This window comes from Notamacropus eugenii, chromosome 5 (assembly GCF_028372415.1).
Source record: "Notamacropus eugenii isolate mMacEug1 chromosome 5, mMacEug1.pri_v2, whole genome shotgun sequence".
NCBI classification, from domain to species: domain Eukaryota; kingdom Metazoa; phylum Chordata; class Mammalia; order Diprotodontia; family Macropodidae; genus Notamacropus; species Notamacropus eugenii.
The window spans coordinates 201,927,910-201,954,145 of NC_092876.1; the positions used below are offsets into that span (position 1 = coordinate 201,927,910).

The 26,236-nt window shown below is 41.1% G+C and overlaps 1 pseudogene; it reads right to left on the reverse strand.

The window, feature by feature from the left end:
- Positions 1-20,622: 20,622 nt before the first annotated feature.
- On the reverse strand, positions 20,623-22,557 carry LOC140507791 (carbonyl reductase [NADPH] 1 pseudogene; annotated as a pseudogene).
- Between the last annotated feature and the right edge of the window lie 3,679 nt (positions 22,558-26,236).

Sequence of the window (26,236 nt, forward strand, 5' to 3'; positions counted from 1 at the left end):
CTACTCATTCTTCCCCTCCTCCATTCCCCTCCCCCAGCTCTCTAAGACCATAAGTTGGGGGAGTGCAGATTTGACTTGTAGAGAGAATGTCCCAATTTCCCTATAATACCAATGAAATCAGAGGTTTAGGTCTATTCCACTTCTCTTCATCCCAGTTCAATAAAACATCTATTAAGTGGTAACTTCCTGAAAGTTAGAACTACAAAGACAAAAAAAGAAATTATTCCTATTCTCAAGTAACTTCTATTCTTACTAGATTTTTCCTATTCTCTCCTCTTAACATTAATGGTTCTTATTTCTATAGACTGATGAAATATTTTCCTCACCACAAACTCTGTGAAGTAGATTGGGCATAAGCATTATTGTCCCTATTTTACAGATAAGTAAACTGAGGCTCAGTGAGATTAAAAGATTTCCCCAGGATCCAGAGTGCCAGAGCTGAGATTTAAGCACAACTTTCTACTGATTCTGGGTCCAATGTTCTTTCCACTACTCCAACTTACCTCCCTCTGTCTGTCTTTCTTCTTCCTTTTGCCGCCTGAATATGAGCCCCTTGAAGATCAGTCTTAGTCCTCCGCACCTTCCCCCATTAGAACGATATATTCTGAGGGCTTCAATTATGATTGCTATACCACTATTGCTGAGTAGTTTCATTGGTTTCTAACTCTTCCTGACCCCATTTGGAGCTTTCTTGGCAAAGATACTAGAGTGGTTTGCCATTTCTTTCTCCAGATCATTTTTACAGATGAGGAAGCTCAGGCAAACAGGGTGAAATGATTTACCCACGGTTACACAGCTAGTAAGTGTCTGAGGTCGGACTTGAACTCAGGTCCTCCTGACTCCAGGGCTGGGGCTCTATCCGCTATTCTACCTAGTTACTCCTCATTGCTATGGTGATGACTTTCAAGTTCACATCTACAGCTGGATTTCTCTCCTGTCTTGAGTTCTGTATTACCAGTTGTTTACCAAAGGTTTCCATTTGAAGTATGTCAGGCTTAACATGTCAAAAGTGAACCATCATCTTCCTCACTCCAAACTAGCTCTCTCTCAAATGTCCCTGTTTATGTCAAGGGCCTGCAATGCTACTGGACATCTGGACTTAGAGCCACCTTCTATTTCTCTTTCTCCTTCTGCATATGTTTATTCTCAGGAACCTAGGAGACAGTAGGGGCCATGGAGCTCTCCCTCTCTCCTTTTCAGAGGAAGGCTTTGGAGTTTTCTTTCTAGATGCATTTTATGTTCCTTTCTTTGAGGGTCAAATATGATAATAATACAAAGAAGGCAATTTGGAACTGAATTATAAAGGACTATGTAAATACCACTTATTTTTGTTTTCATTGTTATCACTGTTTTTATCTCTCACTACCCCACCCTGATTTTGCCGTGTATCATCACAGAATGCCTGGATTATTATAACAATTTCTTATCTCTCCCCAGTTAGTAAGCATTTATTAAATGCTGGATGCCATATGAAGTACTAGGAATGCAAAAAAAAAAGGACAAAAATACAGTCCCCATCCCCAAGCACCTCACATTCTAGAGGGGGACACATTATATAAATAACAAGGTACGTACAAGATATAGACAGAGTAGATGAAGTGTAATCTGGCAGGGATCAGGAAAGACCTCCTGGAGACTGCGGGACTTGGAGACGAATCTTGAAGGAAGTCAGGGAAGCGGGTGGGCAGAGGTGAGGGAGGAGAGAAATCTAAGGCAGAGAAGAGATAGTGCAAAGCTCTGAGAAAGAGAGGGAGGGTCTTTCCAGGGACTTGGAGTATGCCAATGTAACTAGGTCATATAGTATGTTCGTCCTTTACAGCCAAAGAAGACCATGCCATCAGAGAAATGATGACATGACTTTGTTTGAGTGAGGGAGGGCTGTGCAGGTCACCAGCCTCACTTCTCCTCCAGAGCCATCTGGATCCAGTGACCAGATATTCATCAGGATGACTGGAGATGATGTAGGATGAGACAATTGGGGTTAAGTGACTTGCCCAAGGTCACACAGCTAGTGAGTGTCAAGTGTCTGAGGTAAGATTTGAACTCGGGTCCTCCTGACTCCTGCACTGGTGCTCTATTCACTGCACCACCTAGCTGCCCCAGGTCCTATAGTACGTTGGAAGAGAAAGAAGACTGGAGAGAGAGAGAGATAATGAGAGAACTTGGCCCAAGATATACAAGAAGATTTTACATATATATATATACATATATATATATATATATATGTCTGTGTGTGTATGCATATATATGTGTATACGTAATATTTGTATTTTTATTTACATGTTATATATGTATATGTGTATATTTGCATGTGTGTGTATACACACACACCACCAGGAGGATAAGCAAAGGTCTCATGTAGCAAGTGGCACCTGAATTCAATTTGGAAGCAAGTTAGGGATTCTAAGCAACCATAATACAGAGAGAATATATTCTGAGTGGGTAGGTGGGCGATCATATAGACAAAGGTGTGGAGGTGGGAGATGGAATGTCACATGTAGTAACTGCTAGCAAGAGAGTTTGATTGAAACAGAAGATGTAATGGCCACATGATCTTATCAGTACTTACTTTATCAGAGGTTCTCCAGAATCAACTGGTTTCATATCACAATGAAAAGGCTCATCCCTCCCATTTTCTCCTTATTTTTTTCTTTTTTCATCTTGCTGTCTTTACTGTGATTTTTACTCAGATTGATTCTTAAATGTAGTCCTTCTTATTACAATTCTGATCTCCAGATTTCCTGCTGTTTTCTTAGTGAGAATGGTTCCAATCATCCGTGATATTCACATCACTAAATGACTTACAGTTTAGGGCTAAGATGGGTTATGGTATCTCAAAATGAATAGAACGTACGCAACCACCACCACTTTTGTAAACATTTTCAAGACCAAATTCAATGCTCAGCTACCCTTGGCCCAGCCTGATTAATAATCTAATCAGTTGCATATATCATTAATCAAGACAAAGCCACAAGAACAGCCTGATTTACAATCTTTTCCTAGTATGTCTTGGGTCAATCAATTTATTAAGGGTAGATCCTCTTTGCTGTCATTACTCTCATCCACAAACATCAACTGAGCACCAATGTGAGTTTCAAAGGAAGATAAAAGGCCTGACTTTAACAAGTTGAGTGTAAAGAATGAATGCATGTATATGCACATTGCACGTATTTAGTACATTATAAATTTAAAATATTTAAATTTTAAAATATACATATATGTATACTTGTATATAGTATATCTAATATATAAAAATATTCACATATTTTATGTGTATGTATGTATGTGTGTATATAGATCTATATCTATATGCATGTACACACACACGCATATATACATACATATACAAACACACATATATGAAGAGAGAGAGAATGAGAGAGCTTGGTCCAAGATATACTTGAAAATTTTATATACATAGGCATATGTATATGTGCGTGTTTGTGTATGTTGGACCTCTAAGCACTGCTTTGATTGCCCTGTCTCTATGGCCCATAGGCTTATTCATTGTACTTGTAAGAAAGATTAATGAATAAATACTTAACAAGCATTTATACATGACTATTATGTATCAGGAATTGTGATAGGTCCCATATCCCACAGATACTATCTATATTTATGGAAAAGCATGCCCCAGATTAAGTGGGGGAATGTTTCACAGCTACTATTCTTACTGTGTCGTATTAGTACATGCTTTTGCTAAGAGCTACGTGTGTCTACTGATTGTTAATGGGAAATTCACTGGTGGGGGCTCATGAGCTATAGTTTTAGAAGCATGGCCCCCAGGGCACACCCTTGAAACCTGATACTAGTGGTCCTTTGGGGACCCAACCTTCAAGTGTGAGAATAGCTTGGGGAAGTAGCTCCACAAATAGTCATTAAATGTGTGCCCACTATTTAGAACCCTAACTTGTAATTTTGATGCTTGCAGTTTTTGTTATTCAGCTGTTTTAGTCATGTCTGACTCTTTGTGATCCCGTTTGGAGTTTTCTTGGCAAAAATACTGGAGTGGTTTTCCATTTCCTTCTTCAGTTCATTTTACAGATGAGGAACCTGAGGCAAACAGGGTTAAGTGACTTACACAGGGTGTCTAAGGCTGGATTTACTCTTCCTGTCTCTAAGCCCTGTGCCATTGAGTTGCCCTGGTGCTTGGAGTAAGTTCCACAAATTACGTTCAGGAAAAGCGGAGTTTAGGAGAGAAGCAGACTTCAGATCTCTAGAGATCCTAGTAGATTATGAAGCTACTGCTGGGAAGGCCAAGGGGTGGAGGAAGCAGGATGAGGCTGGGCCCAGAAGGAGCTGAACAGGGGCTTCAGTCAGGGCAAGGGCAGCCAAGGAAACTTATCAACCAGGAACTTCCCATTCTAACTAGTTTTACTGGCTAAGCAAGCACCAAAAGTCAGGAAGACCTGGGCTCAAGACTATTACCTGAACTGATTGGATGATCTTGGAAAAGAAACATAACCTTTCAGTGCCCCTGGCCAACTCTCCAAAATTAAATGTGACAGAGAGGGTATGAATCTATAGTTTGGAGGAGTACTTTCTTCCTACAAACTCCCCATGCTGATGAAATTACAAGTTCAGCTACACACACACACACGTACACACACACATACACCTAGGCCCTAAGCATACTTATTTAGTCCTCCCAAAAGAATAACAAGTGCCCTTTACATCAGGGTGTCCTGGGGCAAAGCCTTAGCTAGCCTCCTCACATGATATACACACACACACACATACACACATATATACGCATATATGTATATATGCATATATATGTATATACACACATATGTATATATCTATATATATCTGTTACTGTGTACAGAGCTTTGTGCTAGGTGATGCAGGAGGTATGGGGATAATTAAGAAGGGTTCTTGATCTTCATGTACATCACACGCACAAGTAAGATGAGACAGAAAATGCTGAATGCACAAAGGAGGGACCCATAATAATTTCCATAATATTAATGATAATTGCCTTTTGAGATTAACAAAGCACTTTTCTCACAACAGCCCAGTGAGGTAGGGGGTACATGCATCAGTAATTATATTGACAGGATGCTCCCTGAGTCTCAAAAGGGTTAAGTGACTTGTCTGGGATCACACAGTAAACATCAGAACCAGGATGCCATCCAGATCTCTGGACCCGGTGTCCAGGGGCCAACCCAACTGTGGGGATTTTCTGTCATGAGCTCGTGGCAAGCAGCAGAGAAAAAAAAGGAAATGTTAAAAAGAAAAACTCCCATTTTGACCTCTCCTCTTGCTATTCATAGATCTCTAAAGCAGCAGGTGCCTTCCTGTCCACCTGCTCAATGAAACATCTGTTGTATTCTCTTCTGCTATTGATTCTACCCTCTGAGTTTGCGGGCTTCCCTGCTGAAGCTCACTGTGTTTGCTCCTGGAAAGGGCTTGAACTAGAAGTTATCATTTGTGCTACCGGAAGGTACCATTTATGTTGCGCTGGCCCCAAGGAAAACTGCTGGGGTTGAGTGAATCGAGTTAGTTTTGGTCTTGATTCATTTCAGCCACTACAAACACACACAGTCTGAGATGGAGGTCTCCCCGGAAAGTGGGTTCCAGGCGAGGAACTATGGCCCCATTAATCTTGATTTTGAGTAGTTATATCAGTACACTATGTGCTGGGATAATGGTAACATCTTTAAATGTGTAAAAAAGGAATGTCAGTATGTGTGTGTGTGTGTGTGTGTGTGTGTGTGTGTGTGTGTGTGTGTGTTGGGGATGGGAGGTAGAATGGTGAGCAACTGTCATTCATGGAAATTTCTGGAAGGAATTAGATTAATTGGGAGGAATCTGAGATGGCAGACAGGCAGAGAGGTGAGGTCACTGAAAAGAGCAGTGAAAGGGAGGCAGAAAAGTGGCAGGTGGGAGCATGGAGGTAAGAAAAGGGACCATAAAGTATATTGTCATGCTCCACGGGATGGGACAGGGATTGGGACCTGAGTTCTAACTAGGTAGAAGTGTTCCAATAGATATAGTAGCTCTAAAACAAAACAAAAACAAAAATAATCAGATTCTAGAGGGGCAGTAAAGGTAAGAAGTTATTTTTAGAGAAAACACAGCCACATACACGTGTGTTATATATATGTATATACACCCATATATATGATGTATACACACTCACACACACCACAATTCCTGATACATAATAGTCACGTATAAATGCTTGTTAAGTATTTCTTCATTAGTGACATGGTAGTAAAAACCTCTATTTTAGGTTGAATTAAAAGAATCACTTCCAGAAGAAAGCAGGTGATAATCCTAGTCTGGGTATCTTTGTCAAATGTCTACTGTAGTACTATGTTCCATTCTGAGCACCTCATTTTAAGAAGGGCCTTGACTTTGGATAACAAAACCATGTCCTTGAAACGACTTCTGAGCTTTCCCAGAAGCCCAGGATAGTTGTGGTCAAACAATGCAGAACACGAAGGAGTACCCAGCTGGGTCATGGAAAGCTCCCTAAAACCTCACCTGGTTGCTTGTTTCCATCTTCTCTGGTACATGGTAGCCTGGTTATTACAAAATGCTGGCTAATTTGCAATCATTGCAATGCTAAACTCACCTAAATACTCTTTTGTGTCTGTGGTTTGAGCCTTCCCCTTTCATACCTCGTCCATGGCCTCAGCTGTGTTCCTCTCTTCCCATTTCTAATACTAACTCAGTCTATTTCTGACCCCAGACTTAACAGTCTTTTTAGCTTGGTTAGACATTCCACAACTTCTGTTTCATTGGCATCTCCTTAAATAGAGTCACTTCAACTCCAGGATAAAGCATCAGAACTGTAGCTTATGGTTTATTTTATTGGTCATATTTTTTCCTGGTCTGAAAAGGTAAATGTGACAATACTATGGAATCAGTACTGCAGCAGTCTGAGAGGTGTGATAGTTAGGCAGACAGAACACTGGCTATGGAGTCAGGAAGATTCAGGTTCAAATCCTGCCGCATATTTAATAGCTGTGTGATTCTGAGCAAATTCCCCTTAACTTTGATCTGCCTTAGTTTCTTTGCCTATAAAATGGGGATAAAAATAGCACTTATTTCCCAGGACTGCAGTGATGATAAAATGAGGTAATATTTATAAAGTGTATTGAAAACTATGAAGTGCTATTTAAAGGCTAGTTGTTACTACTACTACTACTACTGCTACTACTACTACCACTAGCATTACTACTACTACTACTACTGCCGCTACTGCTACTGCTGTTGTTGCTACTACTATCACTTTCATGGCTCTGGGCAAGGTGCTTAACTACTGTGTGGCTCAGTTTCCTCATCTGTAAAATGAGAGGATTAGAAATAAGTTCCTCTTAGTTTCCTTGCAGCTCTAAATCTATGATACTAAAATGAACAGGTGTAATTAGTAATGGTCTGGAGTCATTAGTAAAAGAGATAATAGGACAGAGAACAAGACTCACACCCAAAATTCATCAGTCATATGGGGCATAGATGACTCACAGAATCTCAGAGGGTATCTACACCATGCCATGTATAAATAGCAAGTCGCTCTCAAAATACTCAACAAATAGTTACTCAGTTCCTGCCAGAAGAGTGAGTTAACGTACCAAGCCCTCATCTTCAAGGACCAGGTTAGTCCCAACTTCAGAAAACCTGAGGGTTCTGTGCCACCACGGAGGGCTTGAACAATGGTGCAGTGAGTCACGTGTATCCTTGATGATTAATATATGGATCCAATAATTATTGTCTAACTTACAGGAAGTGTGTTATTCACTTGGCTCATCGAGTCTGTCCCTTGATATTGTTTTCATAATTTTTTTTTTTAGCTCTTGACTATTCAAGGAAACAACCTATTAAATGTGCTCTCCTTAAGAGCGACTCCCTTTCATTAATGCAGTCTCCAAGTCATTGTGTTTAGCACAGAGTTGGCCTTCTGTATGTTTGTAAGCCTTGATGAGGTAAGAGCTGAGTTAAGCCCAGCTCTAAGCAAAATCAAAACATTACTAGGTTTTAACATTTCTCCTGTCTGCCTTGGCAGTATTTTTCCAGTCAGAAGGAAAATAAAATTTACGCACTTCATTTTCCTTTTGGTCTAAAATTCTCTATTACGTAGCAATACCAAGGAAGACAAAGGTTAAATGTCTGGTGTTGGAATGATGAATGTAGAAACTCAACTGAAATAAGTGGTACTAATTTTTCCTCCTCCCCCAGGATTCCTTTTCCTATCTGAGAAAGTTTTCCTCATAGTATCTAACTCGTATTCTTTGTAATTTATTCTGATCTGTACATTGGGCCAGAAATAATTGCAGCATTGTGTTTTTCAGGGATTTCTTGAGTCCCCAAATAGCAGAATCTAGTAGAAGATAGGCAGCAATAATGAAAACAGGAGATGATGTCAATTTAGCTGATGATTTTTCGAGGCAAACTAAGGTATTGGCTAGCATTCAGACAGCGTTGTAAGGTTATAACCCCTTTATCTTTAGTGATGGCTTTGGAGAAAGTCATTCAAGACACCCAAGATTTGAACTTCAGAGAGTCAGATAATGGCTCTCTGCAGGTTTCCCTAATCCAGGAGTCTCTGCTGTCAATAGCTTCTGTAAATAGAGCCTCAACCAGGCAGTACTAAACCTTGGGTGGCAGCTGGTGCAGTACTGAATCTGAGTGGTGCAGTGGAAAGGACCTAGGTTCACATCCTGCTGCTGATAATTACCACTCATTTGACCTTGGGCAAGTTATTTCATCTCTTTGGAGGTCTCAGTTTCTTCATCTGTAACATGGGAGAGTTGTACCAGATAGCCTCTAAGTCCAAATCCCAGCTGCCCTTAGTTGCTTGTACTTCATTCTCAAGGAGGACCATGACAACAGGAAGGTGATGCTATGACATTCAAGTGAACTGGATTTAAGTGAGGGAGGACTGTGCAAAGTCACCAGCCTCACTTTCTCCTCTGGAGCCATCAGGGTCCAGTGGTAAGACATAGATCTGGATGACTGGAGATACCCCTCACCCCTACCTTTTATTCTTTGCATGCATAACCTTGGGCAAGTCATAGCTAATTCCTGGGACTAAGTTTTATAGGATTATACCATTACAGAATTTTGGAAATCAAATGATATATGTGGGAGTGTGGGATAAGACTGATGTCTGTGAGTTGAGAAATAATGTTGTGACATGATCTCAAATCTTTTTTGGTACAATAACCCTTTGGTGATAACATAAATAAATTTCCATGCTCTTTTATATTTCCATTGCTTTTCCATTTTCAATCACTCCTTTCCCTACAGATCACAGAATTAAGGTTTCTTCAATCTCTAAATTTATGATGTGATCATCCCATTCCCTTTCCTCTTCAACTATAAAAGGATCTGTCAATGTCACAAGTAAGTAGACAAATACAAGTGAAGGAGGAATGAAGGCCAGTAGTCTGGAGCCAGTTGTTCTCCATTATAGTCAAAGGGAAAATGAAGAGCAGAATGAAAGATAACATTAAATTGTCACTGCTACTGGTGCTCTTCCAGGGCTGGCCTCCTTGTGATGATGCTGCAGCATCATTAGGGAGCATTTCGTAGACATCATTCTGGGACAAGCTCAAGAATTTAGTGGCTTCTGCCTGTTTGGTGATTTGGGGTTCTTAGAAAGTCTTCTTTAGTTTTGTGTTATTTCCTCTGATTTCTTTCCATTAGACTCAGATCTTACTGTCTCTGTGTATCTGGAAGAGTGGGGACCTGAGAATAAATTCCATTGGTCTTTGTATGAAGTGGAAATGTGATATGGGTCAATCAAATCACAACAGATTTGCCTTTTGGTGAGACCTGGCATCAGATCTGCTAGCTGAGCATGGGCCTACTGGAAACATTCCCTCACCTCACAATGAGGGTTCAGTGGAGGAAAAGAAAACATGCCGTTAATATTTATTTCTAGTTATCTCAGCAAGATTCAAAACAGGTCACAGAAAAGAGGTGATTTCTTTTCTCGGCATTGGGACAGATCGTTTCAGAACCTTCCATTTGGAGGGCCATGCTGAAGGTTGGAAAACAAAAAGAATGGTTTCTCTTAACCCCAGGTTTGAATTATTACAGTAGATCATCATGTATTAGCTTGATGGTCTAGATGAAATATCTGAGGTGAAGGTCATGCATGTAAAGAGTAAAGGGGGGGCATCTCCAGTCATCCTGAGCCATATCTAGCCACTGGATCCAGATGACTCTGGAGGAGAAACTGAGGCTAGTGACTTTGTACAGCCCTCCCTCACTTAAATCCAATTCATTTGCGTGTCATGGCATCACCTCCCTGATATCATGGTCCTCTTGGAGAATGAAGGACAAACAACAAAGGGCAGGTGGGACTTGAACCTAGATTAATAGAATCATAGAACTACAAGAAATCTCAGAGGCTATCTGGTGCAACTCTCCCATGCTACAGATGAAGAAACTTTCCCTACTTTGTAGGTGAAGGAAGATACAACTTGCATTTTTTAATATTTTAATTGGGTGACTGGGGGGTGTCATGGGAGCAAAAGTGATCGGCTGACCTAAACACTTCCTGGTGATTTAGCACTAGTACTTTGCCCAGGTCAGTTTGGTGGAAATCATTGACCCCATTAAGACCCATTACTCAAAGGGCCAAGAAACAGGAGAAGCGAGTAAGGAACTGGTTATAGACTGTTGTAGGGGGAAGGAAAAAGGAAGATGCAGCTGAGCTCCATTTATGAGGATGAGGGGTGGGAGTGAAGTGATTGATCTTAATCAGACTGAAGAGGATATTATACATTTCTTCTTTCATGTGAAGGCAGAAGTTATTGGGAGATGAAGGGAAGCATCAGTGTCTTGAAAATACCATGAACTAGAAATATACAGATGGTAGAGAAATCTAGATAAGGTAAAAATTCTGAACTTCAAATCAACAAGCATTTATTTTAATTTTTTAACTTTATTTTATTTGTAATTTATGTAACAAAATAAGTATCTCCATAACATAGTATAACAAAAAAGTGATTGCACATGACATTGCACATCTATTATGTACAATTTGCTATTCCTTTTAAATATATAATAAAGCTGTCATGGAAATTTGCTGGGGATGGAAGCTCAATTCCATGTGGACAGTCTCGGGCGGGTAAAGGTGGGAACTTCTAAATCTTAGAGTTCTCACGAGGCCCCCCATAAACACCAGAGAATCGAGGAGTGAGACCGAGCAATCTCGTGTATTTCCGCCTCTTCCCGTGAGAAACGTGATGGGAGAGAGCTCTCCCCGCCCTCGAGATTGTCCCGGATCTGGGCACACCTATTGTTATCTAACAGGCACGGTATTCAGGTGCAAACTATGCGGCTGGAGAGCTTAATTAGGATCAGGAAAGCCTGAAAGCGCTCTTAGCGCGGGAGGGGCGTGGACAGGACAGAAGGCTCCACTTTTCCTCTCTCCGCTCTTCCCTCCCCCTCTCTCCCCACTTACACTTCTGCTTCCAATCTCTTATTGTAAGATCTTTGCCTCCTTGGGAGATCTTTCTCTCTCCCTCCTAAGGAAGAATTCCCCTGCACTTGTAACCAGAACCCTGAATAAAGCTCAACCCTTGTTCGACTCTGATAGGTCTCTTCTCTCATACAAGTATCCGGTTTGGCCAGCCGAAGACCTGCGAGAGGTAAGGTAAGACTTGGGTAGCCCACAGGCCTCTAGGCCTGGCAGAAATTTCTTTTTTTTCCCTTCCCTCAACCACCCTAGAAATGACTACCATAAGACACAAATATGTACATGTATATAAAATCATTCTAAACATCTTTCTACTTATCAGTTCTTTCTCTGGATACAGATAGTACCTTCCTTCATATGTCCTTTGTAGTTAATTTGGGTATTTGTTATTATATTTTAATTTTATTATTACATGCAACAAGAATTTATTAAGCACCTACTGTGTGCCAGACACTTTACTAAGAGCTGGCGGATACAAAGAAAGTCAAAAATCAGTCCCTGCCCTCAAGGGAGCTCATAATCTAGTTGGAGGGACAGCATTCAAATGACTGTGTACAACAAAGTATAGACAGGATGGATGGGAGACCATTAGCAGCAGGATGAAGGAGGACTGAGTAAGGCTTCTTGCAGAAGGCTGGACTTTAGTCAGGGAAGCCAAGAGGCAGAAATGAGGAAGGAGAGAGTCCCAAGTATGGACGTCAACCAGACAAAACGCCCAGAGTCAGGAAATGGAACGAATGTCTCAGAGGACATTCTGAAGGAGAGTTTTAGCTACTGTGAGACAGGTTGCACTAGAGGCAAAGGTAACTGCTGTCTGAATCCCTGGAACAATCCATTTTCAAAACAGATTCCAGCGCATGAAGTGAGCCTGGAGTTATCTGCTCCCGGGGCTGCCCTGGGTCTCCTCTGAGAGCAGAAGCATCCCAAGGGGGTTCAATTATCTGCTTGGTTTAAATGGCTCGTAAAGTAATTTTTAAATCCTTGATAATGCATGAACATGACTTAAAATTTGTGGTGAGCTGATTCAATGGAAAACTATTACTATGTATTTTTGTGTTTTCTAGGAAAAAGAAGTAGGGAGAGGCTTGGTTACTGTTTGCTTTTGCTGCTGCGTCTTTCTCTGTCAGGTGGCTCTGGTCCCTTCTTCTGTAGAGCTTTGTTTCTCCACACTGGCTGCCAGACGACTTCTGTCACGGATTAACCCCTGTCTTTGCTTTGTTGTGTTACACTTCTGTAGTCACCCACAACAATCAGAGAAGTCATCCACATTCAGGGGAGGGATTTTGACTTCAGGAATGCCATACGATGATAGAACCTTTCACTTGTGGGCCACTTAGGGTCAGGCAGTTATAATTTGTCCTTCCCTTAAAAAAAGTGGACAAAACCAAGCTAGTATTCATTCATTTATTCAACACACATTTATTAAAAGCCTACTATGTGGCTGTTTGTGCTGGCACTAGGGAAACAAAGATAAATAAGACGTGATCTCTGTCATTGAGGAGCATAAGGAGATAATACATACTTAAATAAATAATAATTAGAGTATTAATATAAGTGAAAAAGATGAACATAAAATTCCTTAAGATCAGATGAAAGGAAAATCACTTCTAGCTGGGAAGGAACCCAGGGAAGGCTTCATGGAGAGCCTAGCATTTCAAGGGGGCACTTGAAGAATAGACAGAATATCTCTAGGTAGATGAAGGGAGTGCATTCCACCAAGATGGAACTAGAGTTTAGCTAACCACAGGCACAGAGGTAGGAGAACAGCAAGTGATCTAGGGGGAGTAGTGTAAAGTATATATATGAGAGGAGGACAGTGTGAGATAAGACTGAAAACAGAGGTTTGTGACCAGATTTGGGGAGCTTCCAATACCTATTTTTCCTTTATTTGATAAAGAAGGAGGTGTCATGGGACTAAGTGATAGGATCATACCCACCATGAAGACCAGTCTGTTTGTAGGACCTATTAGGAGGCTTCTACAATAGTCACAAAGAGCCTCAGATGGGATTATGGGAGTGGAAATGTCCAGGTTCCTTCTGGGACAGTATCCTTTGTACTCCCATGTATCACCAGATGGAGGTTTGGGGCCACCAAGCTTGATTAGTCTTGGGATGTTTTGCCTCTGTGCTGGGGTTCAACTATATATTGACTATATCTATTTACCTTACTGGGTGCTTAGTCCCTGGGAAATTTTGATTGAGAATTTATTTAAAGCTATTTATTATTTAATTTAAATTTATTTATTTAATCTTCCTGCCTTTCCTCATGAGATAAGGTCAGTTTGCTCTAGTAGCATTACCTGATAATGAGCAGTTTCCTGTTGGATACTCACATCCTAATTTAAACCATCCTCCCTTTTTTTTTCTCTACTCATCCTTGACTCACGATCAGCCCTCTCAGAGATGTGTTTGCCAACGCCCTAGAACTACCCTTGCCTCTGCCAGTCTTCTTCACTGTTCCCACTTTGCTAATTCCCAGCCCTGGGTAATCATCGCTAATTGCCTTCTCTGCTTCCAGTGCCAGGCTATTAAGAGTACTGCTGGAAAAACACAAAACTGTTCTGATTTACTCTGGTACAGATGAATGCTCTCTGACCTTGGCTTGCAGCTGCTCTGCAGTTCTTTTATTGGATCCTTCTGGCTCTGTTCAGATTATTACGTGACATTGGGGAGTGTTCACTGTGCAATTGGAGATGACACTGATTTGCCTATGATGCTTCCTCCATTTTCCTCTTTCCCTCTCTCTTTAGTTCCATCATGGCCAGGGTGTTACTAGGGATTTCTCCAGATTCCTGGGTAAGAACTAAAGAAATAGGTGGCTAGGTGGCATAGTAGATAAAATGTTGAATTTAGAGTCAGGAAGAATGAATTAAAATCTTGCCTCATATCCTTACCAGCTGTGTGACCCCGGGCAAATCATCTAATATCTGCCTCAGTTTCCTGAACTGTCAAATGAGGATAATAATAGTACCTACTACCTAGGGTGGTGAAGATCAAATGAGATAACATGCAAAGTACTTTACAGGTCTTAAAGTATTTTATAAATGCTAGCTATTGTTATTATCTTAAGTTCTACAGAAACGAGGCACACAGTTACTTTGTACTATGAACACCTCTGTCACATATTATTTTGATCCCTACAAGCTAGGTAGTATTAATATCCCCATGATGAGAGTCCCCTGGGATGTTCCTTGTTGGAAAGGGAGACCTATCCAGGCTGGTCCTGACTTCTTCCTTCTTTCCTCCTTTCCTCCCTCCCTCCTTCCTCCCTTCCTTCCCTTCCCCCAAAGTTGGTTCCCTTTTCCACTCCCCACCAAGCTGGCTCTTCTTCTGCCTCATAACTAATACCATTGTAGAACCACACTCTCTTTCCTGGGGTGTGTTTCTTCTTCTTGGGTCCAGCCTGGTCTACTTGGATACAAGTTTAGTTGAGATGATGTTGGGGTTTTCAAAAGGAACTATCCCTAAGAAACTCAGAGAAAGAAAATAAAACATTCTTTAGGCTATCTGGTAAATGTGATACTTCATTCTCCATCTCTAGTTTCTTTCCTCTGTCGCAGCTCCATTCATGAAGCAGTAGTGAATAATGGCAGTAATGAATGGTGATTTTCTAGAGAACTTTAAGGTTTACCCAGTAACTTCCTTTCAAAGTCCCCTGAAGTAGGTAATGCAAGTATTATTCCCATTCGGCATAAAATGAGACCAATTCAGCATGCATGGTGTGGTGAAAACAACGCTGGGAGTCTCTGGTTCAATCTCTGCCCTTTTGCCAAGAAAAACCCAAATGGGGTAACATGAAGAGTTGGACATGACTAAAAAATGATGAGACAAAAAAATGAATGCTTCTTGACTTGATTTTATGAGAATCAGACTAGATACAATTCTACACAGCTAGTCATTATCTGAGGCAAGATATGAACTCAGGTCTCTTGACTATAACCCTTTATAGTCAAGACTATAGGCCTTTATAGATCCTTTCACTACACAATGCCACTTATCTAAGAACCCTCTTTTTAAGCCTTGGACATATTCACATCCATCTTTTCCCTTAATGTCTCTTTCCTCCAGAGCAGGAGCTGGGTCAAGGGTTCTGGTAAGCTGCTCTAGGTCAGTGGGGTTATAAGCCAAATCTGTAGTACCTGGTTAGCAAGAAAATTAAAATAGAAGGCACTAAATGGTCTTTCTGGGTAAGGACCTCTTCAGGACAACTGTTCTCTCCCCCTCTCCCAACCTTGGACAACTGGAACCCTGGGATCTCTCTCTTCCCACTCTTGACCACAAAACAGAAGCTTACTTCCTGCATCTTTCTCCCAATACAAAAATTCATGGTTTTAGCTCTACCTTTCACAAGGGCTGGAAAAAACTGTCAATATCAGAGACACAGTGAAATTTTCATTTTCCTAGAAAATTAACTCACACGCTCTTTCTTCATGAGGTTTACCTAATCTCTCTCAGCTGCATTCTGACTCTTCCCCATTATCTTGTATTTATGTGTTTATTTTAATACATTATACATGCACATATGCATGTATATATATGTATATGCACACACATATACATATATGCCCACATACATACACACATGTACCCTTATATTCTTATATATTTTTACTGGAAAAGGATATGGCAAACCACTCCAGTGTCTTTGCCAAGAAAACCTCCAATGAGGTCACAAAGAATCAGATATGACTGAATAATAATATTCTTATATTCTATCAAGGGTGACATGTACATATACTTGCATGTATGTATGTGCACATATACAATCATGTCACTTCGGATAGCATAGAAGCCTCCTGAAAATAAAAACTGTATCATTTGGGATTTGTATCCCATGGTGCTATGGCACACAGCACTTAACAAGTGATACCTGATTCAAGGTAGGGGCAGGTAATAAATATTTATGTAACACTTATTATGTATCAGGCATTGTGCTAAGTCCTTCCTATAAATATTATTTCATTTGCTTCTTACAATAACCCTGTAAGGTAGGTGCTATTAATATCCCCAAGTGAGATCTGAGGAAACTGAGGCAAGCAGAGATTAAGTGACTTGTCCAGGGTCACATACAAGATATTCCATCTCCAGCAGGCCTGTTTTCTACCCCTGAAATATTCCCTTTTCATCTTCACATTTACCTCTCCATGTCCTTAGCCCCTATCATACTAGCTCAGGTGCCGATTTCTACTGGTCTTTTCTGTTCCTGCCAGTTAATTCTCCCTTCAAATTTTTGCGTTTTGTTACTTAAATATATGTTGTCTCTCACTAAAACATAAGCCTCTTGAGGACAGGGACCAGTCTGGTTTTGAGCTATGGGATAGACAGCAGTAATAATAATAATGCCTATGGTTAGCATGATGTAGTGCTTTTAGGTTTGCGAATGCTATATATGTTCATAGTAGGTACTATTATTATCCCCATTTTACAGATGAGGAAACTGAGGCTGAGAAATTAAGTGACTTGTCCAGGATCACACAGCTAGCAATCTGGTCTGAGGTAGGATCTAAACTCTGGTCTTCCTGACTCTTAAGTCCAGCATTGTATTCTTTCTTGCAAGATATGCAACAACAAATTAACAGTTGGAACCAGCTAGTCAACCTTAGTATGCTAATGACCAAAGCCCATCTGTTCAAATCCCCTCAATGATGAAACCCCAAGAGCTTCACCCTTTACTTGTAAAGGTTCTAGGTGTCCAAGCATCCTGTTGGACTCCCAGACAGGACTAAACCTTATTACAAGATCTCCAGATGTTGGGGGATGGGTGAATTGGCCAGCGAAGCTGTGGGATGCCAGCCATTGTTAGCTCAAGAGGCCCAGCTTGGGGTAGAGGTGGGCTGGGAGTGAGCCCTGCGGATAACAACATTGATATGTCATGTTAGCTCAGTTAGTCCCAATTCCCTAATTTGTGACAATATCAGCCCAGCTCAGAATGCACATAATTAGTTAAGTAAATGTCCTGGCCCTTGATTGTCTGAGGAGTTATCCACCTCAGCAACCTAGACAGAGAACTATTCAGCCCCAAGTGAAAGTGTATGCCTATTGTTTCAAGTACATCAAAGCTTCTCCTTGGCAAACATTTGGGTTTGAGATGCTAATGGACACTCAGGAAAAGATATTCAATAGACAACTGGTAACACGGGGCTGAAGTGACAGATAAGGAGCTGGAGTCATACAGGTATACTGTGGTCTTGCCTAGGCCCACTACAGTTCTGAAGCAGATCAGAAAGCTAGAGATGGATGCTGGCTGGTTTCTGTTAGAAATACCAGAGACTTTGGAGATTACTTAGTTTAATGTCTTCATTTTTACAGATAAGCAAACTGTGCCACAGAGAAGTAAAGGTGACCTTATCCAAGGTCACATGGTTGTTAAGTGGAAGAATTGACTCAAAATTTTGAGACTTGTGTTTTTTCCACAATACCATGATGACTCTTGCACTTCTTTTCTGTATGCTTCAGTTTACACATCGAATAATGTTTACATTATTAGTTTATTAGTTTGCACAGCTAATAATGCCTTCCCTGCTTTATATTTGATTCAAAGATTAAATGAGAACAAATCTAAGAGAATATTTTCTAGGATAACATGTGGGTCAAATGGAAGGGATTATTAGTATTCTAAGAGTTTTTCAGGAGACACAAAGCAATCCTGTAGCTGGTCTAGAATTAGTTACTTGACGGTTGGGAAATATCTTGGAAGAGATTTAAATGTTCTTGGATTTTTCTGGATTCCAGTCTTGCTCTATTTTTGTGGTTTGGAAGGAAGAGAGGAGAATCTTACTAGTTTCCCCCCACTACTTTGTTGTAGTTGCATAGTACAATGAGATTAATTTTCTCTTTCATCTTTTCTCTTTCAAATTACTTGTGTTCTTCTTCTGGAGGGCATCTTTAATGATATTTCAGGTAAAAGTGTTGGGTTTTATTTATCCAGTCTGGGAGGGGCATGTAATAGTGGAAATAGCAATGAGATTGGTATCAGAGATTCTAAATTCATATTCTGTCTCTGCAACCTGAATGACCTTGATCCAGTCACTTTAGTACTCTGAGACTCAATTTCCTGATTTGTAAAATGGGTGTTTGTGTTGAACTAGATGAACTGGATGAGTGAGACAGCTTGATAGTGCAATGGATAGAGTACTGGGTCCAGAGTCAGAAAGACCTGTCCTCAAATTCAGCCTCAGACACTTAAGAGTTGTGTGATCCTGGGCAAGTCACCTAGTCCTGTTTGCCTCAGTTTTCTCATCATAAAATGAGCTGGAGAAGGAAATGGAAAACCATTCCAGTATCTTTGCGAAGAAAACTGAACATGGAAGAATGGGTTGGCTTAAGATTGGACAAGGAGTACAGTAAGGCTGTTTACTGTTATTTATTTAACTTATATACAGAGCACATTATGTGAAATGCCAGGCTGGATGAATCAAAAGCCAGAATTGAGGTTACTGGGAAAACTATCAACAATTTCAGTATACAGGGGATACCACTCTGAGGGGAGAAAGTGAAGAATTAAGAAGTCTCTTGATGAGGGTGAAAAAGGAGATTGTAAAAGCTGGCTTCAAGCTTAACATTAAAAAACTAAAATGATGGCAACTGGTCCCAACACTTCCTGGCAAACAGATGGAGAAGAAATGGAAGCAGTGTCAGATTTTATATTCTCGAACTTAAAGATCACTGCAGACAGCAACTGCAGCCATGAAATTAAAAGATGCTTACTCTTTGGAAGGAAAGCTCTGGCAGATATGGACAGCATACTAAAAAGCAGAGACATCGCCTTGCTGACAAAGGTATGTGTAGTCAAAGCTATGGTTTTTCCTGTAGCATTGTATGATTGAGAGTTCGACTATAAAGAAAGCTGAGTGTCACAGAATCGATGATTTCACGTGAAGACTTTTGAGAGTAATCAGGGAGATCAAATCAGTCAACACTTCAAGAAATTAATTCAGGCTACTCACTGAAAGGTCAGATATTGAAGCTGAGGCTTAAATGTTACAGCCACATAATGAGAAGACAAGACTCATTGGGAAAGACCCTGAGTTGGGAAAGACCAAAAGCAAAAGGAAAAGAGGACAGCAGAGGATGAGATGAACAGTTCTACTCTCCTTGGCATCCTAAAGAAGCTACAGAAGCAGAGACTTCACTGCTTTTCCCAAATGAATTTGGGCCCCAGCTCTTCGAGAGGAAAATGATGGAACCCTAAGAAAACTTCCCCCAGCCCCAATATTCTAACTTCCTTATGGGCCCCACTGAACATCAGGCATGTCCTGATTTAACTACACAATGTGGCTTTATTCATACCACAGGCCCCCAGACTCAATACAGCCACTGCCCCCAGATCCAATTCACATATTTGAACAGGTGTGTTCTTGTCCTCAACCACAATCACAGCATCCATTTAGCCCAAGACAGGATCACAATACCTAACTATCCATCTTGACCAGACAGGATCACAATAGCTAGCCAATAGGAGGGCACCACAACCAGATGTTTGACCACAGAGCCATAGAAGGGACTTTTCAATCCTCTCCTGCCTTTTTAGTATTCATTATTTCTGTTATGTAATTGAATCTTTACCCTATAAAAATCCGTCTTGCTTTCCCTGAAGTTGCTGGTTCCTCTTGGAACCTATCCCGTTTCTGAGGGGTGTCAATCCTTAATAAATGCCTGTACTTGGATTGTAGGTGCTCTGACTCTAAATTCTTTGAGATGGTGCTGCCAACACACCATGAAACCACAACACCATGACATGCAAGTGAATTGGATTTAAGTGAGGGAAGTTGTGCAAAGTCACCAACCTCACTTTCTCCTCCTGAGCTACCTGGGTGAGATATAGATCAGGACAACTGGAGATGGCCCACGATGCAGTGGGGGACTGGTCTTTTCTTTTTCTTCTTAAAACAATTTATTGGTAGTTTTTTGAAAATTTTTTATTCCATTTAAACAACCTGAATTTTGCATATTTTTCCCACATTACAAATTATTTAGTCATTACAAATGTCAGTCCTTACAAAATTTCTTAAATAATTGGTAGGCAACTAAAAGAGAACACCTTACAGGATTTAGTTATAACAATTATTAAAGGCACAAAATGTACTTTTTTATTTCTTTCTAAATGCACTTTCAAATCAAATCCAAGATATATAACACTCAAATATTACTAGAATCGATTTACAAATTAAGTTTATCATTTTTCAACCTTTTTCTTCTGATACAAATTAGCCATAAGGTTCTGTGATACCTGGGGATAAAAGAATCAAATCAACTGGAGATTCAGCTCCTTTCTCTGTACTCTTGGAAGCCTTGGAAGCCTGTCAGTTCTCATGCATCCTCTGCAGCAGGCATTCAGAAGAATATCATCAGCTTTCCTCTGCACGTTCAGTTGCCTGGCATGGATTCTTGACAGGACAGTGACCCCAGTCTTGGACACTTCCTAAGCAACATTAGGCCAGCTTTCCTTCTCATGCACTCACTCCTTTGTAGCTTTCACACACTTGTTCATGAGCCCCACCAGCTGTGATTGTCTTTCAGAAACTCTTGCTGTAGCTCTGGGTACAGCTTTTAGGAGAACGTCAACTCACCAAGTTAGAGATATTCGCCACTGTACCTTGGGGCTTTATCAGAGACAGTAATTCTGCAGATACAACTTTGGTGCCAGAACAGTTGGTTTGCATCTTTACTTCAGCTTGAATAGGAAAAGGCATGGTTATCAGCCACTTTGAAGGCCGTTCCACAATTGCTGATCAGCACATCCACACCCCCTTATTGCTCCTTGAGAAATTCCCAGAGGATCTGAATGTTCTGCAGGTCCATGATGTCCAGTTGGTGGAAAACAGGGTTCAGTCTCTTCTCCTTCAGCTTCTTCACAGCCACCTGACCCAGGGTCTGGTGCCTGGAGGTGGAATACTAATGAGCCCATTAAAGGAAGTTTGATTAGGGGAGGCTAAATTTTGTTAATTTTATAATGAGGCACTGGTTCTCAAGGGTTGTGATGCCCTCTGGCTCTGAAAAATGTAAAAGTACTCTGAGGTGAGGTTTTACTTTGGGGCTTAATGACTGAAAGTGTTAATGTGGCCAGACTTTGGACAGCTACTAAGGAGCCCCAGCTCCCCACACCCTCCCCTTGAAAACCCAGATGTTGGTGCCTTCTCTCTCTGGTAACTATGTATGTATGGTCGGATATATCTGTCTGCTGATCTGCGATGTATGGTCAGGCAGCTGGAAGCCCTGTCTGTTAATCTTTATTTCTCTGCATTTTCTCTAAAGTTCAGGGTAAGTGAATGATATGTGTGCTTGATTAAAGTGATAGTTGTTAGAGACACGCTTGACAGTAATAAGGTATCAAGGAAAATTGATTGTAGCAGAGTTCAGAGGAATTGAACACCTTTGGCCAAAAGAGAGCTCAATCTCCCACCCTGCATTAGGAAGGAAGAGCACTGAATACAGAAGCAAGATGAGCCACATACGGTTAGTTCCAAGACAGATGCTCCCACCAGGAGACAGATTGTTCTCCGTTAGGTCACCATCTTCTCTACATGCCCATTATGTAACCATCCTTGGTGTGATTCTCCCCTCTCATACATGCTTTACCATAGGATCCATGATCAGAAAATAGGGGAAGGTGTGTCTGCTTATATGCATGAGGTTCATTAAGCAAGCACAGTGGAGAAAAGCTTTCTCCAGGTTATTCTATGTCATGTTTCCTGACTGACTCAGGCTGGTTTCAGGACTGGACCTTCTTATTAAAAATTTTGTGACTTTCTGAAGGCCATTGTCTGCCTCCTGATTGGTTGAGTTCACCGGCAGTCTGCTGGCTTTCTTATTATCTGACTTATTCGCAATGACTTCATCAACCAAGAACTTCTGTGGAAAATTGAACTTTTTGCTGTCTCTCACATTGTTGACTTCTCAAAAGTTGCTTTCCTTTTAGAAAAGCAGATCAAAGAACCTATGATAGCAAGGGTATGTCAGGGTGCTTGCTTTTACAGGAGATAAGACTCATATCCCCTGGGAGTTTCTTGCATAGATTTTGCACAAGGGTGAAGCTGATCCCCTTGTTACTCCCAGTCACCACGGTCACTCAACTGCAGGAGGACATGACTCAGCTGTGGTAGAGGACAGGAAGTCCAAGACACTGGCCCAGGCCTGGTCTAGACCCTGGTCTTTTCAAGCTGAGGTCTTTAATAGGTCTCAGGTTGACTGAGGCAAAGCCCATTAAAGCTTAGGAAGAAATGAGGCAGAGAAGGACCTCTTTACCTAGATGGGAAAAGAAGTTGATCTGGGAGGGGAAGACCCTAAGGATTTCTGACCAAAACAAAAACAATTGCTATTTCCATCCATTCTGAGCCAGTCAGGGGCCAAATATTGAGTATGGCTTAGCCTGGGACTTATTGTTTGCCAATCAAGGAGAGTCAGAGTGGTTTGGGGACAAGGCTGATCTTTCAGAAAGAAACAAAACAGACCAAAAAAAGTTTCGGAGATTAACATTTACATTCCCGTTGGGCAGAGCACCCACAGGTAAGGGTGTGATACCCTATAAGGACAGAGGGAAGGAAAAGAAAGGAAGAAAAAGAAAGAAAAGAAAGAGAAAGGAAGAGAAGGAAACAAGAAAGAAATCCCTGTTGTCCAAGTGGCCAATGCCAATTTAGTCTTCAGTGGGCAGCTAGCTCCTTTTCTGCTCAGAGATTTTTGTGTCCTTTGTTCTCCAAGAGGACCACGACATCTGGGAGGTGATGCCATGACTGGGGAGACTTGACACATGACCTCATAGCTAACTTTGAATAGTTTCCTCTGGAATTGGGGTAGAAAAAAACAGAGTCCAGGAAAAGCAGCCTGACCCCTTTCTCTCTTGAAGGCCAGTAGGACCCTCAGTACAGGGAGAGGGCACATATCCCCAGTCTCCAGGGCCACCAACACTTATTATTGTTATAAGTTTAGCTACTGCACTGATGGTAAGTTCTTCAACTTGAAAAAGCTACAAGCCAAGACTAAAGTGCTGGGAGAGTTGGTGCATGATTTTCTGTTTGCAGATGAGAGTGCACTCAAAACATCCTCTGAAGCTGAGATGCAGCTGTTTGTGCTAATTTTGGCCTAGCAATTAATACCAAGAAAACACAGGTGCCCCATCAGCCACCACCACACCATCCATACAGTTAAAGTAAATGCAGAAGTTTTGAATGCTGTGGATAAGTTCACTTACCTTGGTAGTATACTTTCCAGGCATGAACATTTTGATAATAAGGTTGGTGCACAAATTGCCAAGAGCTAGCTCAGTGTTTGGGAAGCTCTGAAGGAAAGTGTGACAGAAGAGGTATTAGACTAACTATCAAACTGAAGGTCTACAGAGCCATTGTACTGACCTCATTGTTGTATGCCTGTGAAAGCTGGACAGTATACCAGCTCCTTGCCAGGAAACTGAATCGCTTCCATTTGAATTGTATTAGGAAGATTCTGAAGATCACTGGCAGGATAAGGCACCAGACACTGAAGTCCTTGCTCCAGCTGAACTGCCAAGCATTCAAACTATGCTTCAGAGAGTGCAACTCTGATGGGCTGGCCACGTAGTTTGAAAGCAAAATGTATGCTTGCCAAAAATACTATTTTAAGGAGAACTCACACAGAGTAAGTGTTCTCATGATAGTCATAAGAAGTGATACAAGGACACTCTCAAGGTCTCTCTTAAGAATTTTGGAATTGTGTGACATGGGAGATACTTGGCACAGAACCACCTAGCATGGCGTGCTCACATCAGAGAAAGTGCTATACTCTATGAGTCAAGCAGAATTAAAACAATTCAAAGGAAACTCAGGATGTGCAAATTTAGAAAATCCACCCCAAATGTTCACATGTACTATTTGTCCCTGACCTGTGGCAGAGCATTCTGAGCTTGTATTGGTCTGATCAGCCACAGTTGGATGGACGCACTGAAACTTGATTTTAGCATAGTGATGTCATTTTGGTCCTGTTTGAGAATGAAGGACAACCGATCAGCCAACATATGTTAATATCAATTCTCTGTACATCTGGGATGTCAGACCTATTAGAATGAGAGTCTCTTGAGGGCAGGCACTGCCTCATTTTTTCTTTGTATTTCTAGCACCATTAGAGGGAGCAGCATGGTTCTAAGAAGTTTTTAGCTTAATCCTTTGTGTCCTTCAGTTGATTAGACATTGTGCTCCCGTAGCTAATTGCTTCTGAATCTTCCTTACCTGGTGTGCTCCATAGTGCTACCATAGTGTGCAGCAAGGTGGTGCAATGGATAGAGCATTGGGTTTGAAATCCGTAAGACTCATCCTCATGAGTTCAAATTCTGCCTCAGACATTTACCAGTTGTGAGACCTGGGCAAGTCACTTCACCCTGTTTGCCTCAGTTCCTCTTCTGTAAAATGAGCTGGAGAAGGAAATCACAAATCAACCTAGCATCTTTGTCTAGAAAATCTAGAAAAGGGATTATGGAGAACCAGACATGACTGAAACAACTGAACACCAATAACAGCAACAAGTACACACACACATATATTTTCATTAAGATTCTAGAACTTTTGTTTCTCCAGTTATTTATTTTAATTAGTTCAATAAAGTAACTCACAGTTTGACAGGCAAGGCACTAAACACTGACATTTGTATAATGATGCTATATCTCTATGAATCATCAAATCTTTGAAGAATTGAAATGTCTGTGTTACTCAGGGAGCAGTGAAGTGCCATGTGGTGGGTGTAAATAGGAAGCAGCATATTACTAATGAGGAACTGCACAGAGGGACATAAAAGAGAAAAGAAGAGAATGATGACAGGAAAGGGGAATGGGCTAAACCTGTAACTGGAGGGGATAGCAGATGAATCACACAGTGTCAAGTGGAGGGGGAAGAGATGAGCATTTATTAAGGGCTTACTATGTGCTAAGCTCTTTACAAATATTTCAAGGTCTAGGTCATGACCTAGAGGATTGTTCTGGTCCATGTTGGGCAAACCTATATGTGGGTGATTTATGGGAGAATATGGATAAGAGTCCCACTGTACAAAAATATGTAGGAAGATTGTGATCTGCACCATTGGGGGTATATAGATCCACAGTAGATGGAGTCAGAAAGACTCATCTTCTTGAGTTCCAAATATGGCCTCAGACTTACTACCTGTGTGACCCTGGTCAAATCACTTAACCCTGTTTGCTTCAGTTTCCTCATCTGTAGAAGAAAATAGCAAACCACTCCAGTTTTTTTTTTTTTTTTTTTTAGTGTATGTGTTCGTCCTTCGTTGCCAAAGAAGACCATGCCATCAGAGAAATGATGACATGACTTGCACTTGACTTTTGAGTGAGAGAGGGCTGTGCAAGGTCACCAGCCTCCCTTGTCCTCCAGAGCCATTTGATTCCAGTGACCACTCCAGTATCTTTGCCAAGAAAACTCCAGAGGTCACCGAGAGCCTGACGGGACTGGAAAACTGAACAACAAATTGACCTAGATAAGTCAAACTGGGACTTTCATTTTCCACGACATCAGGTTAGGTTTTTCACAGGTTGGCACTACAACACAGGCTTCCTGCTGGTATTGTTTCATTCTTTGTACTCCTATTCCCAACTTTTGGCATGGTGCATGGCATATAGTGGGTTTGTTTTTTAATTGAACAATTATTCTCTCCCCCCAATCAAGGAAAGTCCACCTCTTTCCAGATTCACCCTCTCCTAATCCTTGCTTGAGGCAGCTAGGTGGTTTAGTGGATTGAGCACTGGATCAGGATTCTGGAAGACTGGAGTTCAAAGCCAGCCTGAAACACTTACTAGCTGTGTGGCCCTAGGGTAAATTGCTTAAT